This window comes from Heptranchias perlo, chromosome 11 (genome assembly GCF_035084215.1).
Source record: "Heptranchias perlo isolate sHepPer1 chromosome 11, sHepPer1.hap1, whole genome shotgun sequence".
NCBI lineage: Eukaryota > Metazoa > Chordata > Chondrichthyes > Hexanchiformes > Hexanchidae > Heptranchias > Heptranchias perlo.
Genome location: NC_090335.1, coordinates 78,553,638 through 78,570,317, shown reverse-complemented (window position 1 = coordinate 78,570,317; position 16,680 = coordinate 78,553,638).

Below are 16,680 nucleotides of genomic sequence, written 5' to 3'. Positions count from 1 at the left end.
CATTTAGTGTTGAAAGACTTTTTCTGTAAGAGTTAGGTAGAGCTTTAACATTCAGCATGAATTTGGTTCAGTTAGTAGCTTTTTTAGCTCTGAGTCTGAGGATTGTGGCTTCAAGACCTACTCCAGCATTTGAACACATAGGATAGATCTTACGAATTTTTACTTCCACTGGGGAACTTCAGATGCTGGAAATGTATATCGGGAAGTCAAGTGGGGAGGTCAGTGTGTTCTACAGGATTTCCTGTCCATTAAAATTAAACTCCATACCACAAGCACAAATTTGCAATATCTGTTAATCAAGCTGATTCTTCAAAGCAGTACTGAAGGAATACTGCATGGAACTGTCATTTTTCAGATCAGTTCTTAAACCGAGGCGCTGTTTACCTGTTTAATGGTTCATGTGGATATTAAAAATCTCATGGTACTGTTTTGGATCTTGGCTTTGCTCCTGTAGGGAGTGCAGGTAGATAAAGAGGTTAAAAATAGCAAAAGCGTTTTGGGTTTTATAAACAGTGGCATAGAGTACAAGAGCAAAGAAATAATGATAAATTTGTGCAAGGCAATGGTTAGGACACAATTAGAGTACAGAATGCAGTTTTGGGTGCACCAGTGCAGAAAAGACAATAAAACCAAAGAACATCTACAGTGTAGATTCACAGGATGATGTCAGGGATAAGAAACTGTAGTTATGAGAAACAGATCTGAGGTGCTGGGACTGATTCCACTGGAGCAGAGAAGGCTAAGAGGGAATTTAGCAGAGGCTTTTAAAATGATAAAAGGTTCTAATCGGGTGAATAGGAAAGACTGTTTCCTCTGGCTAGGGAGTCAGTGACGAAAAGTCAGCAATTTAAGATTGAAGGAGGGTAGAGGTTAGGAGAAATTTCTTTGCACAGAGAACTGTTAGTACGTGAGATGCTTTGCCACAGTGGTTGAGACAGAGACCATTGTTTCTTTTATGATAAAAATGGATGAATATTTGAAACATGGGGCTATGGGAGAGAGTGAGGCAGTGGGATTAGATTTGGATTGCTGCAGCATAGAGCTGACACAGACACAGTTGGTTGAATGGCCTGCTTCAGTATTTTAAACTTCTAGCTGCTACAGCTTAAAATGGTTGCTGCTTTTTCCTATATAACAGTTACTGCAATACTTTGATAAGGTGATGTATAAATGTCACTCTCGTTTGGGATTTTCTTTTAATCTGATGGCAAATGCTTATAATGTCTCTTCAAAAATCATAAGAAGCCACAGTGCCCTAACAAATGTTAAAATCCATGGAAAAACAATGGGCCTATATTTTATGCTAGCTTTTAAATGGAATGACTGTAGAAAAGTATGTTAAAAAGAGTAGGAATCTGATTAAAAGCGGTAATGGCTGTTTCTAACATTATTGCTGCCATCCAGGGTTTCTGCCTGTTGTTAAAAAGATGTGCCACCGTGAATGAACAGAAAATATTTGCTTGATAAACCATACCAAGGCCCTGTTAATGGTGTAACATATGTAAATGATGCAGTTTCCTACTGGGGGAAACATATACAAACGGGGAGTTTTATGCTCACATACGGAGCTGAAGTTACTGTAACAACTGAACCGTAAGATTGCACTGTGCAAGAACACTGGGATTGGTAACCCAATAAACCTTATACGCTTACATCAAGGGAAGTACTAGATGCCAAAATTTGGCTCTCTTGCACCATGTTACATCAATCGCTCCAAATTATATCAACATTTACAATGCCAACATGTAAACTACTGAGTTAATAAATTAACATCTTCTTGAACAAAATGATCAAACAAGAAATCAGACGTTGAAGCCATGAACTAATATTTCTTTATTAAGAGACTTAAACAGTAAGAGTAATCAGGGTACCTGGGTTGGTTTATTATTTGATGGAATTAATAAATGAGGTTACAAAGGCAGTTCATGTGTATCACAAGAACTGCATCAGCTGGGCTTTATTTATTTCAAGCTGATATTGCACTGAATGTGAAAGACTGACATAAAATCAGCAGGTTACTTTAGGTTAAGTCTGTGTCCCCCTGACAAGTTAACAGCCTTGAATAGCTATTCTACAGCAACAACAACTTGCATTTATACAACACCTTTAACATAGGAAAACATTTTCAAGTGTAATTAGTTCATCTTATTGCTGATAAGCTTGCAGCTTTAGCAATGATTTCTAGATCTTATACAACTTTGTTGTTCTGAGTCGGTATATCAGGGTTGGTGGTCTCACCTCCGTCTGGAATGCTCAGGCCTACCTCCAGGATGTCAGCATGATGAATCTCCCTCTGTTATTGTAATAGTTGAGCCTTCTTCCAACCTCTGCTGCTGTCCTTGTGGTGCTCCCACAATTGTGTTAGGTAGGGTATTCCAGGATACTGACTCAGCAACAATGAAGGAATAGCGATATATGTCCAAGTCAGGATGGTATGTGACTTGGAGGTTAGAGAAATTTCAACTCTTTAGCCTTGAAAGGAGATGAATGAGTGGAACCTTAGTGAGGTATATAAGCTATTACCAATCTATCACCATTCAGATAATAATCTGCCTTTCTGTTTTTACAACCAAAGTGGATAACCTCACATTTATCCACGTTATGCTGCATCTGCCATGTTCTTGCCTACTCACCCAACTTGTCTAAATCACATTGGAGCCTCTTTGCATCCTCCTCACAGCTCACATTCCATCCCAGCTTTGTGTCGTCTGCAAACTTGTAAATGTTACATTTAGTTCCCTCATCCAAATCATTGATCTATGTTGTGAATAGCTGGGGCCCAAGCACTGATCCCTGCGGTACCCCACTAGTCACTGCCTGCCACCCAGAAAAAGACCCGTTCATTCCTACTCTCTGTTTCCTGTCTGTCAACCAATTCTCAATCCATGCCAGTATATTCCCTCCAATCCCATGTACTTTAATTTTGCACACTAACCTCTTGTGTGAGACCTTATCAAAAGCCTTCTGAAAATCCAAGTACACCACATCCACTGGTTCTCCCCGATCTATTCTACTAGTTACATCCTCAAAAAAATTCCAGTAGATTTGTTAAGCATAATTTCCCTTTCATAAACCCATGCTGATTTTGTCCAATCCCATTAATGCCTTCCAAGTGTTCTGTTATCACATCTTTTATAATAGACTCTAGCATTTTCCCCACTACTGATGTTAGACTAACTGGTCTGTAATTCCCTGTTTTTTATCTCTCTCCTTTTTTAAATAGTGGGGTTACATTTGCCACCCTCCAATCTGTAGGAACTGTCCCAGAATTTTGGAAGATGATCACCAATGCATCCACTGTTTCCAGGGCCACTTCCTTTAGTACTCTGGGATATAGATTATCAGGCCCTTGGGATTTGTCAGCCTTTAGCCCCATTAATTTCCCTAGCACTTTTTTTACTCATACTGGTTTCCTTCAGTTCCTCCCTCTCACTAGACCCTTGGTTCCCTAACATTTCTGGAAGGTTATTTGTGTCCTCCTTTGTGAAGACAGAACCAAAGTATGTGTTTAATTGTTCTGCCATTTCTTTGTTCCCCATTATAATTTCCCCCATTTCTGACTGTAAGGGACCTACATTTGTCTTCACTAATCTTTTTCTCGACATATTTATAGAAGATTTTACAGTCAGTTTTTATGTTCCTAGCTAGTTTACTCTCATACTCTATTTTTCCCCTCTTAATCAATCTCTTAATCAAGAACATCTCTACATAGAGTGATTAATACCTGGAATGGTTTCCAGGTAGGAGAGGGGATCCAAAGTTTTTGGAGTCGTAAATCTGTATGGAAGGGTGAGTTAGATGGACCAAATGATCTTCCTCATCTGTGCTTAACTTTGTAATCGTTATGGCCTTCATTACCGTTTGGACAAAAAGGCTTTTACCTCTTCTCTTTCCTCCATGTGAAAAACTAAAATAATATAAATTTGTTTCACATATATAGTTTTTTTTTCCATATAAAGAAATATTTCAGTTTGTCACTCAGTTCCTTTCCACATCGAAAAATAGAATGTCCAATTGCAACACTGTATTTTTCGATGTGGGAATTAAGGCCATATATGGACTCGTAAATTATAATTTTCTGCACAGAGAAATGGAAAAAAACATTTATTACAACTTGGTCTCTATATACTCGTATGTTCATTAAAATAAAATTACATTTGCTCACCATGTATGGTCATCGTCCCCATATCTGGCCTTTAGTACTTGATTACTGTTACACCATTGGCTTACATTGATGCTTCTCTTGAGGTCGTGAAACCTTTTCAGTGCCTCTTTCCAGCCGAGACCAGGTTGACCCAGTCCCAGGATCTTGTCGCAGACTTTACTGATAAAACTTTGGCAGCTGTTATTCCTTTAGTTCCAGAAAGATCTTTCTTTCTGTCCACTATAGATTCAGTCAGCATTGCACTGGCCTGTCAGTAAAGTGGGCTTTGGGAGTTCATAAATGTTTTTGAGAATATTTACCTGTACTATTCCTATTGTGCATAGGCAATAATGATGATGCAAGGTCACTTTGTAACAGGCAAAAAACATTTTTAAATATTGAAAAGGGTCATTTTCTTACTGCCACACTGGCAAAAAATGATATTTGTGCCAACCCCAGTGTATGTTCAAGTCCAGCACCAAACCAACATTTGTTCTATGGCTGTCTATAAGAAAGAAAGACTTGCAATTATATTGCGCCTTTCACGACCTCACGATGTCTCAAAACACTTTAAAGCCATTGAAGTACTTTTGAAATGTAGTCTCTGTTGTAATATAGGAAAGGTGGCAGCCAATTTGTACACTGCAAGATCCCACAAACAAATTTTTACCTCTCTAATGGTGGCAACCACTGGGGAGTGTTCACATTCAGCAATTTTCAGACCAGTTGATGAAGCGCAGATCAAACCTTAGAGCTTAGCTTCTTAAAAGAGCAAAAGCCTCGAAAATGAGTTTGTTTAAAACGACAAGAGGCAAATCCATAACACATTTCACATAAGGAAAGAAATCTTAAATTGCATGGAGTTCTGTCACTAGCATGATAGAAATATAGGACAATTTTTTTTTCATCTCATTATGTTAGACTTGAAAGAACCTTTTATCTCTCCAAAATATCTTACAAAGCAGATGAAAAACTCGACCTCTGCACAATCATGACACCACCGGCGCACAGTGGCTGCAGTGTCTATTATCTACAAGATGCACTGCAGCAACTCGCCAAGGCTTCTTTGACAGCACCTCCAAAACCCACGACCTCTACACCTAGAAGCACAAGGGCAGCAGGCACATGGGAACAACACCACCTGCACGTTCCCCTCCAAGTCACACACCATCCCGACTCGGAAATATATCGCCGTTCCTTCATTGTCGCTGGGTTAAAATCCTGGAACTCCCTACCTAACAGCACTGTGTAAGGAATCTTACAACACCAGGTTATAGTCCAACAGTTTTATTTGAAAATCACAAGCTTTCGGAGGCTTTCTCCTTCGTCAGGTGAGTGTCGAGATTCATTGAAAATTACCGCATATATAGTCATAGAACAATGCCTGGTGATTACAGATAATCTTTCCAACTGCCCGTTATCAAGGCCATCAAATGAATTGAATAGTGTTCAGACAGAGAAACCTTAGATACCCCAGACAACTGAATATACAAACGGCCAGAACCAAAGAAAGAGAGGGAGAGAGAGAGAGAAACATCCGAAAGGAAGAGAAAGAGAGAAAATGACCAGTTGTATTAAAAACATATAACTTTTCTTTCCCCTGGTGGGGTTACGTGTAGCGCGACATGAACCCAAGATCCCGGTTGAGGCCGTCCTCATGGGTGCGGAACTTGGCTATCAATTTCTGCTCGACGATTTTGCGTTGTCTTGTGTCTCGAAGGCTGCCTTGGAGAACGCTTACCCGAAGATCGGTGGCTGAATGTCCTTGACTGCTGAAGTGTTCCCCGACTGGGAGGGAACCCTCCTGTCTGGTGATTGTTGCGCGGCGTCCGTTCATCCATTGTCGCAGTGTCTGCATGGCCTCGCCAATGTACCATGCTCCGGGGCATCCTTTCCTGCAACGTATGAGGTAGATAACGTTGGCCAAGTCACAGGTACCTGGTGGGTGGTGTCCTCTCGTGTGATGGTGGTATCTGTGTCGATGATCTGGCATGTCTTGCAGAGGTTACCGTGGCAGGGTTGTGTGGTGTCGTGGACGCTGTTCTCCTGAAAGCTGGGTAATTTGCTGCGAACAATGGTCTGTTTGAGGTTGGGTGGCTGTTTGAAGGCGAGTAGTGGAGGTGTGGGGATGGCCTTAGCGAGGTGTTCGTCGTCATCGATGACATGTTGAAGGCTGTGGAGAACATGGCGTAGTTTCTCCACTCCGGGAAGTACTGGACGACGAAGGGTAGTCTGTTGGTTGCGTCCCGTGTTTGTCTTTTGAGGAGGTCTATGCGATTTTTCGCTGTGGCCCGTCAGAACTGTCGATCGACGAGTCGAGCGTCACATCCTGTTCTTACGAGGGCGTCTTTCAGCGTCTGTAGGTGTCCATCGCGTTCCTCCTCGTCTGAGCAGATCCTGTGTATTCGCAGGGCCTGTCCATAGGGGATGGCCTCTTTGACGTGGTTAGGGTGGAAGCTGGAAAAGTGGAGCATCGTGAGGTTGTCCGTGGGCTTGCGGTAGAGTGAGGTGCTGAGGTGCCCGTCTTTGATGGAGATTCGTGTGTCCAAGAAAGAAACCGATTCTGAGGAGTAGTCCAAGGTGAGTTTGATGGTGGGATGGAACTTATTGATGTTATCATGTAGTCTCTTCAGTGATTCTTCGCCGTGGGTCCATAGGAAGAAAATGTCATCGATGTATCTGGTGTATAGCATTGGTTGGAGGTCCTGTGCAGTGAAGAAGTCTTGCTCGAACTTGTGCATGATAATGTTGGTGTATTGGGCTGCGAATTTGGTCCCCATGGCTGTTCCATGCGTTTGGGTAAAGAAATGGTTGTCGAAGGTGAAGACATTGTGATCCAGGATGAAGCGGATGAGTTGTAGGATGGCGTCTGGAGATTGGCTGTTGTTGGTGTTGAGTACTGTGGGAGAACCTTCACCGCACGGACTGCAGCAGTTCAAGAAAGCGGCTCACCACCGCCTTCTCAAGGGCAATTAGGGATGGGCAATAAATGCTGGCCTTGCCAGCGACGCCCGCATCCCATGAACGAATAAAAAAAAATCTGAACTTGTTAATTGCTGATACCATCTCCTTAAACTCCTCTTCCTTTCCCCCTCTACCCTCAGCTCCAACAAAATGCAAGGAGCTTCATGGACTTCTTTGTTACCAAGGTTGACACCACCAGTTCAACTGCCTCTGCTGCTTCCCCCCTCACCCATTAAACCAAACCTCTCCCTAAGCTCCCTTCTGCCTAGCCAAGAAGCTGTGTTTTTTTTAATTCATTCATGGGAAGTGGGCATCGCGAGCAAGGCCAGCATTTATTGCCCATCCCTAATTGCCCTTGAGAAGGTGGTGGTGAGCCATCTTCTTGAACCGCTGCAGTCCAGGTGGTGAAGGTTCTCCCACAGTGCTGTTAGGTAGGGAGTTCCAGGATTTTGACCCAGCGACGATGAAGGAACGGCGATATATTTCCAAGTCAGGATGGTGTGTGACTTGGAGGGGAACGTGCAGGTGGTGTTGTTCCCATGCACATGCTGCCCTTGTACTTCTAGGTGGTAGAGGTTGCGGGTTTGGGAGGTGCTGTCGAAGAAGCCTTGGCGAGTCTTCTCTCCCTTGTGCTTTCTTTGAGCTCATCTCATCCATGAGGCCCGCCTCCTGCTCCCTTGACCCCATTCCCATTAAACTGATGATCACCCAACTCCCCTTCCTGGCCCCCATGATAGCTAAGATTGTAAATGGTTTCCTCTCCTCAGTTACTGTTCCTTTCCCTTTCAAAACTGCCATCATCACTCCCCTCTCAACAAGCCCACCCTGGACCATCTGTTTTTGCACAGTAGAGCCCCATCTCCAACATCTCTTTCCTCTCCAAAGTCCTTGAACATGTTGTCGCCTCCCAACTCCTTGCCCATCTTACCCACACCTCTGTTTGAATCTCTCCAATCAGGTTTCCACCCCTGCCATGGCACTGAAACAGCCCTAATCAAAGTCACGAATGACATCCTCCCTTCTTGTCCTCCTTGATATCTTTGCAGCCTTTAACATGGTGAACCACACCATCCTTCTCCAATGCCTCGCCTCCATTGTCCAGCTCAGTGCCCTCACTTAGTTCCATTCTTATTGATCCAAACGTAGACAGAGCATCTCCAGCAATGACTTCAGTTCCCACCCCTACACCATTACCTCCAGAGTCCTCAAAGGAATTATCCTTGGCCCCTTCCTTTTTCTCATCTATTTCTTGGTGACATCATCAGTAGACACCAAGTCAGCTTCTACACGTACACTGATGACACTCAGCTCTATCTCTCCACCACCTCTCTCATTCTAACCCCTCCACTGCCTCTGTGTGTCAGACTGCTTGTCTGCATGAGGTGCAGTTTCCTCCAGCTAAACATTGGGATGACTAAAACCATTGTTTTCAGCCCCCACCACAAACTCCATACCCTTTCCACCAATTCTATCCCATATCCTGGCCACTGTCTCAGGCTGAAGCAGATTGTTTGCTATTCAACCCCGACTCCATATGATCTTTATCACAAAGACCGCCTACTTCCATCTCCGTAACATTTCTCAACCCCGCCCCGTCTCAGCCCATCTGCCACTTCAACCCTCATCCAAGATTTAATCGCCTCCGGATTCAACTATTCTAGTGCTCTCCTGACTGGCCTTCTGCCCTGCATCCTCTGTAAACTTCAGTTCACACAAAACTCTGGGGCCCATGTCCTATCCTGCGTCAATTCCCATTCACCCATCACCCCATCCTTGCTGATCTAAATTGTATCCCGGCCCCCCAACACCCCCAATTTGAAATATTAATTCTCATGTTTAAATCCCTTCATGGGGCTTGCCCCTCCATATTTCTGTAACCTTTTCAAACCCCACAACTCCCCCTTCCTCCCCCCAAAAGTCTTTGTTCCTCTGACTCTGGCCACTTGTGCATTCCATCCCCTCTTTCCACCACCACTGGTGGCCTTGTCTTCAGCCGCCTAAGTGTCATGTTCTGGAATTTCTAGCCTAGACCACTCCATCTCTCCATTTCCCTCTTCTCCTTTATCTCCCTGCTTAAAACCCTCCCCTGACCAAGCTGTGGTCACCGCTCCTAACATCTCCTTTGGTTTGGAGTCCATTTTCTTCCTTATGCCTCTTATCGCTCCACCATTGGTGGCCATGCCTTCAGCTGCCTAGGCCTCTCCTCCTTTAAAATGCTCCTTAAAACCCACCTGTCACCTGTCCTAATAGCTCGTTATGTGGCTCGGTGTCAAATTTTGTTTGATAATGCTCCTGTGAAGCACCTTGGGATGTTTTACAGCATTAAAGGCGCTATATAAATGCAGGTTATTTTGGGAGGTATAATTAGTGATTCCTGTTACAAACTCCGTGTGTTTGTACTGGGGATATTGCAGCTCAAATTGCTTAATAATTCCAGCAACAAAAGATGATGGAACTTTTCAACAGAACTTTCATCAAAATCTCTTTAATAGTCTGGTTAATTGGAACACTTGCATTATTTTCCTGCCCTACTCAGTGGAAGTCAGCTTTTCTGTACTAGCATGGTGATCTATCATAATTGTCTGGATGGTGAAAAATTAAGCTGCTGCAGGAAAGCCAGGCTCTCATTAAAATATTTTGTGACTTTGAATGTACATCTTCTGGTTGGGTCTAGAAAGGGGGTGGTAGGGAACTGTGAGCCTTGGTCTCTGTGGGTGTGTTTTGAGGAACGACGTTGCAACACTTGAAACAAATAATTGGTCCCCTTTTGCTAGAGATATTTGAAAAAACTATAAAAAGAACCATGCCTACTTTTGGCGTGTGGAAGCTGCTGCTGTGATCAATTGACATTGCTGTGAAGCCTTTTTTTTAATGATGAGCATTTTTACTTCACCTACTTAAGACACTAAAGAGGAGGTGGGGGCGGGGGGATGGCAGGAAAATAACCAACACCCTTGGATAAACTACTGAAAAGAACCCTCACCTAAATCAATTGGAGATATTAGGGGACGAATGCTTAACATGTTTGTATAAAACTAATCTGTTCACTATTTTAACAGATGCATGTTATCACCTGCATTACGCCAGCATAGAGAGGAACGTCATGTGAATGAGTCAAGCAATAAACAGCTATAAAATTTCACACAGTTATGGGCCTTAGCAAAAAGTTATTTGTGATGGTTTGCATTTGACACTGAAATCTGCAGTTCATGTTCAAGCTCATACTGTTATTTCTCAGAACTAATTATAATGAATTTTATTCTTATATCTTCAATGCAGTTTCTGCCAGTTTTGAATAATGATGTCTTTGTCCAATGTTTAATGACAACAAAATGTTGCACTTCTTCAAAGACTTTGTAAAGCCTCTCATTAAAATAATCTGTTTGCAAGTAATTTTGGTCCCTTTTTTCCCCTTGTGCTCCAAAACCCAAACTGCAGTCAAGAGAACACGTGTACAACTGTAACGATGTTAGTGATCTCTGCCTTTACCACCCCTTGAGTACCAATGTGAGAATACTTTTGATTTACTTCTCTCCTGAGGGCAAGACACCTCACTCTGGAAAGTGTTGTGAATGACAATAGAATTAAGATCATCACCTCGTTGAAAGTGAATGCTGGCTGGGAATTTTTAAATCCCACTCTGTGGCACAAAACTATCACTGCACCGCCTCAGAGGGTTGCTCTTGTGTCTCACAATACTCTTTCAAGGTACAAATGATTTGGAAAAATCATTGCTCCCCTTGGGACAAATACAAGAAACCAATCACTGGTCACAGTTAAAATGTACTTAACCTGAAAGTACCTGTAATACACAGAATAATTTCATAACCACAGGCACTGTTAATTTCTCAAGCCGCAGCCAAGGTCATTTTGACTGTAATAGTCATAGTTCAGTGACCACTGTCAAACTCATGAACTAGTCCCAGGAATAATGCCTGACAAGTGAATAGGTGGTTATTTCAATGGCCGGCTCCAACCCTATAATTCTTTGCACGCTCACTTTCTAGCACAGCCTTTGGATAATGCAATTCATTCAACTCCAGGTTTAAATCTTTTGACCCTTCTTTGTGAGTTAGATTTAATTTGTAAAGTGAAATCTTGTATAATTTATAAAGCCTCTATCTCCTCCTCATTCCCAAAGATGGCATCATCATTTTTACAATTCACACATTTTATTATCCTTTGACACTTGGCACATGAGAGTAGCGAAGGTGATTAGAATTTAGAGCAGCAGAGGAATTGGACTGTCTTGGCAGAATTGCACTGATAAGGTAATGGTTATCATATGTGAGTGCTGCATAGATTAATATATGCATCACCACTGTATATTTGTTAAATTAACAACCAGTATACAAGAGTGGTTGTTAATTTGTTGACATGTTCAATAACAATTACAATTTCTAGCCAGGGATCCTTTGATGGGATACCAAAGTTCTGAAAGATGCAGAGAAAGCTGCTAAAGTATGATTGAGAATCAAGCAGTCCATTCTCGTCTGAATAATTATGTAGTCCATAAAAAAAGCAATTTAAAATATATAATTTCTGGTAATACATTCTGAATAAGGTGAGATCATGGTACAAGAGTACTTTTCACAAGGCTATTCACTCCACATTATTGCAAATACATTGCTAGATCTTAACGTGTATTGATATTAATTGGGTATAGCCAGCTCCTCGGTGCTTCGAACTAACACAGGCCAGTGAGGCCACAATACTGCAGCCCAGTGTCTGTGATTGGAAGACGGGTAAATCAGACTCACTGCCCTATTCTGCTATGTGGTGGAAGCTTTTTGTTCAGGCACCGTACAAACCACATGCAACAAACACATTGGAGGTAACTTTGCTGCCTGGGTAATATCTGGGTGGAGCAGATCGCCCACCCGTTGGAAAATTCACCTGATTTTCATCCCTGGCGACGAAGTTGAACCATTGACCCTGAAAATTTTGGAGCCCCACACTCCACTGCTGGAAGTGGACTGGGGCAGCACTTCTGGCTGCCTGTGTGGTCCAATGTTGACCTTGTCCCAAATCTTGGGGATGGTGTTATTTACAAAAAGGGGATTGGCACCCATGGTATTTACAGCATTCCCTGGGCATCCACCAAGTGGAGGGCCTGGAATTTCAGATTGGCACCTAGCTGCTCCGTTGGGGAGGTGTGAGGCGGAGGGGATGAAGACTGGCTATTCCAGTATAAAAATCAATTTTTCTGGTTGGAATTTTTCTAAAGCCAGCCATTAGGCCCCCAGATCCATATTGGTATTGTAAGTACACCTGCTTCATGCAGGCATACTTTCCGCTGGCTGCAAGAGAAACAGAACTGATGGGCTGGCAGAACCGGGTCCGAACCCAAATTCTGTCCCCTCCACCCAACTTGCATCCTCATTCCACTTTCTCAGGCCCAGGAATTCAGGCCACTGTCCACATATGAGAGGTATAAGTAATGCACTCCTAGTTTCTATTCTGTTGGTGGTGCTGTGGCTTCTGTCATTTTCTGGTCCTGTTGCTTCCAGTGATCCTGTAGCCTTCGTATCATGCCAAGTTCACCGAGGACAGCAACAATTTGTAGTGTGTGGTATAATAAGCAGGACCTCAGCAACAAAACCAGAAAATCATTGGCAAAGTGGTCACCATTCTGGGCAATGTCACGCAATCTGTCATCAGCATTCAAGGCCAAACTATTTCAGTTTTTATGGGTCTAAAGTTTTCAGCCCCAAACATCTTCCGGTTAATTCTGTGTTTTTTGCGTTACCTAATGAATTGTTTCAGTTCATTTCAAATCTCAGCCGAGCTAGCTAAACAGTTTGCATAATGCACTCTGCCTATGCTGTCTCAAGATCCCAAAGCCATTGGTCAAGTGTCAAGTGAACTCTGAGATATGTTACTGTTGTAAATGCATTCCAAAATTTTATTGTTCGTACTATTATAAAATAATTCCCAGATAGTCCTTTGTACGTTGCTCAAGGCTAAATTCTTGGATGTCTTGTTTTGTACGAATAAAATGCATTTGCTAGTATTTCATGGTTCAGATCATAGTGATATGAAATTCTATTTGAACATGCCTCATGTGTATTGCATAGGAACTAATGCATATGTGTGAATGATTAGAAAACCAGGAGAAAAGTGGTTGCTATTGTCTCCTGGGCTCCTATTTGCTCATTTATTGCCAATTCCATCTGGTTACATTCTAGAATTACATAGAATTTTACACCACAGAAACCGGCCATTTGGCCCAACAGGTCAGTACCAGTGTTTATGCTCCACACGAGCCTCCTCCCTCCCTACTTCATCTCACCCTATCAACATATTCTTCTATTCCTTTCTCCCTCATGTACTCATGCTTTTCCTTAACGCATCTACACTAATCGCCTCAACCACTCCATTCTATTCCATTAATTATTATTATTATTAATAAAAGGTTCATTACAGTGGTAGATTTAAATAATGGCAAATTACCTCTGATTGGGTACCGTAACCTACCGCTGGTAGTAAATTAAGATGCTGATTTGTAGCAATTGCAATTTTCATGCTTGTGCAGTAACTCTAGTATGCTACTGTCTAAAGGGCTTCAATGCTTTCCTTAGCTGCTTGGACAAAATAGCTGTGGTGAACAAAATAGATCTTATAAAATAACTACTGTAAGGAGAAAAAGCATAGAGATAGTTGACTCAGGGTCAGGACATCAAATAAGTCAAGTTTTAGTAGGTTTTATTCTGCGGTAAATGATCCGTAGTAAATCAGGACATATTTGCAAATCAGAATCAAAATTCTGAAGGGGCTTTTGCCTTTGAGAAAGCATTAGTAGGAGAAGTTTTAAAAAAAAATACTCTTGCACTCCGTTATCTTCCTTCACTGAACAAAGCTCTCAGTCAGATGTGCTCTTTGATATTTGCTGTGGTTTGCGTGCAAACTGCTCACTGGTGTTAAATTTGCATTTAAGTGTCCAGAGATCCTCACGATAGAAATTAAGTTCAACCTACCATCTATGGACTGGAATTTTTATAACTTGAACAATGTTGGAAAGAGTTCCATTCTATCTGCAGAAGGATATTATAATTTTATTACTTACCAGTTGATTTCCCGTGGCATTGCACATATAGGGACCAGTTTTCGTCAATTTACCACAGAAAGAACTTGCATTTACTGTATATAGCGCCTTTCACGATCTCGGAACGTCCCAGAACTCTTAATAGCTAATTAAGTTGTTTTTTATTAAGTTATAGTCACTGTTGTAATGTGGGGAAATCTGTACAACCTGTAAACAGGGATGTAGCAAGACAATTGTGGGGAGATAAAAGCTGAACTTACTGCTGGAGATCTGCCCATTCCAATTTTCAGGTGGACTGCAACATAGGCGGCCAGCACTCCCGCTAGAAACAGATGGGACCTAATCATAATATTCAAACAGGGGTCACCTAACACTGTCAGGACTCCATACTATTTTGTGCCAATCAGCCACTGAAATATATGCTTTGTTTAACCCTTGTGCTACCAGCGCTCCCCTTTGAGGAGCTGTTGCAGGCCCATGATGAGTGTCTGCCCTGCCTGATTTCCCACCCTCCCAAGCTGCGAGCTGCCTATGATCAGTACAGGCAGCTCACTTGTTCTATTTAAAGGAGGCCCACCACCAAAATCAAGCAAGCTTAATGCCCACTGCCCACTCGATCTACGCTCTACACCAAAATCAACCCCAGGGAGTCAAGACCAAGTGTAGTCTTTGGGTAAAATGGGATTAAAGTATTATTTAATACTTTGATTTTTATATTATTCTTTACAATTAAATAGGGAAACTTACGTTAGTTGGGAAGTAAAAAATTAGAGTTAAACCAGAAATAGGAGAATAGTGCAGATGAACGCGCGGCTGGAAAGATGATACTTTGCATCCGTCTTCACAAAGAGGGGGACGACGCAGAGATTATAGTTAAGGAGGAGTGTGAAATATTGGATGGGATAAACATAGTGAGGGAGGAAATATTAAGGGGATTAGCATCTTTGAAAGTAGATAAATCACCAGGCCTGGATGAAATGTATCCAAGGCTGTTAAGAGAACAAGGGAGGAAATAGCGGAGGCTCTGACCATCATTTTCCAATTCTCCCTTGCTTCAGGCGTGGTACTGGAGGATTTCAGGACTGCTAACGTTGTACCGTTGTTTAAAAAGGGAGAAAGGGATAGACCGAGTAATTACAGGCCAGTCAGCCTAACCTCGGTGGTGGGCAAATTATTGGAAACAATTCTGAGGGACAATATTAATTGTCATTCAGAAAGGCATGGATTAATCAAGGACAATCAGCATGGATTTGATAAGGCAAATGCAAAGTATTCATTAAGAACCATATCCACTTCTTCTGCCTCCACACATAGGTTACCTTTTTGGTCTCTAATAGGCCCTACTCTAATAGTTATCATCGTGCTCTTTATGCATTTATAAAACATCTTTGGGTTTTCCTTGATTTTACTTGCCAATATTTTTTCATGCCCTCTCTTTGCTTTCCTAATTTCCTTTTTAATTTCACCCTTGCACTTTCTATACTCCTCCAGGCTTTCTGCAGTATTGAGCTCTCAGTATCTAACATAAGCTTCCCTTTTTTGCCTTATCCTACCTTGTATGCTCCTTAGAAGAATCATAGAATCATAGAAGTTTACAACATGGAAACAGGCCCTTCGGCCCAACATGTCCATGTCGCCCAGTTTATACCACTAAGCTAGCCCCAATTGCCTGCACTTGGCCCATATCCCTCTATACCCATCTTACCCATGTAACTGTCCAAATGCTTTTTAAAAGACAAAATTGTACCCGCCTCTACTACTGCCTCTGGCAGCTCGTTCCAGACACTCACCACCCTTTGAGTGAAAAAATTGCCCCTCTGGACCCTTTTGTATCTCTCCCCTCTCACCTTAAATCTATGCCCCCTCGTTATAGACTCCTCTACCTTTGGGAAAAGATTTTGACTATCTACCTTATCTATGCCCCTCATTATTTTATAGACTTTTATAAGATCACCCCTAAACCTCCTACTCTCCAGGGAAAAAAGTCTCAGTCTATCCAACCTCTCCCTATAAGTCAAACCATCAAGTCCCGGTAGCATCCCAGTAAATCTTTTCTGCACTCTTTCTAGTTTAATAATATCCTTTCTATAATAGGGTGACCAGAACTGTACACAGTATTCCAAGTGTGGCCTAAGTAATGTCTTGTACAACTTCAACAAGACATCCCAACTCCTGTATTCAATGTTCTGACCAATGAAACCAAGCATGCGGAATGCCTTCTTCACCACCCTATCCACCTGTGACTCCACTTTCAAGGAGCTATGAACCTGCACTCCTAGATCTCTTTGTTCTATAACTCTCCCCAACGCCCTACCATTAACGGAGTAGGTCCTGGCCCGATTCGATCTACCAAAATGCATACCTCACATTTATCTAAATTAAACTCCATCTGCCATTCATCGGCCCACTGGCCCAATTTATCAAGATCCCGTTGCAATCCTAGATAACCTTCTTCACTGTCCACAATGCCACCAATCTTGGTGTCATCTGCAAACTTACTAACCATGCCTCCTAAATTCTCATCCAA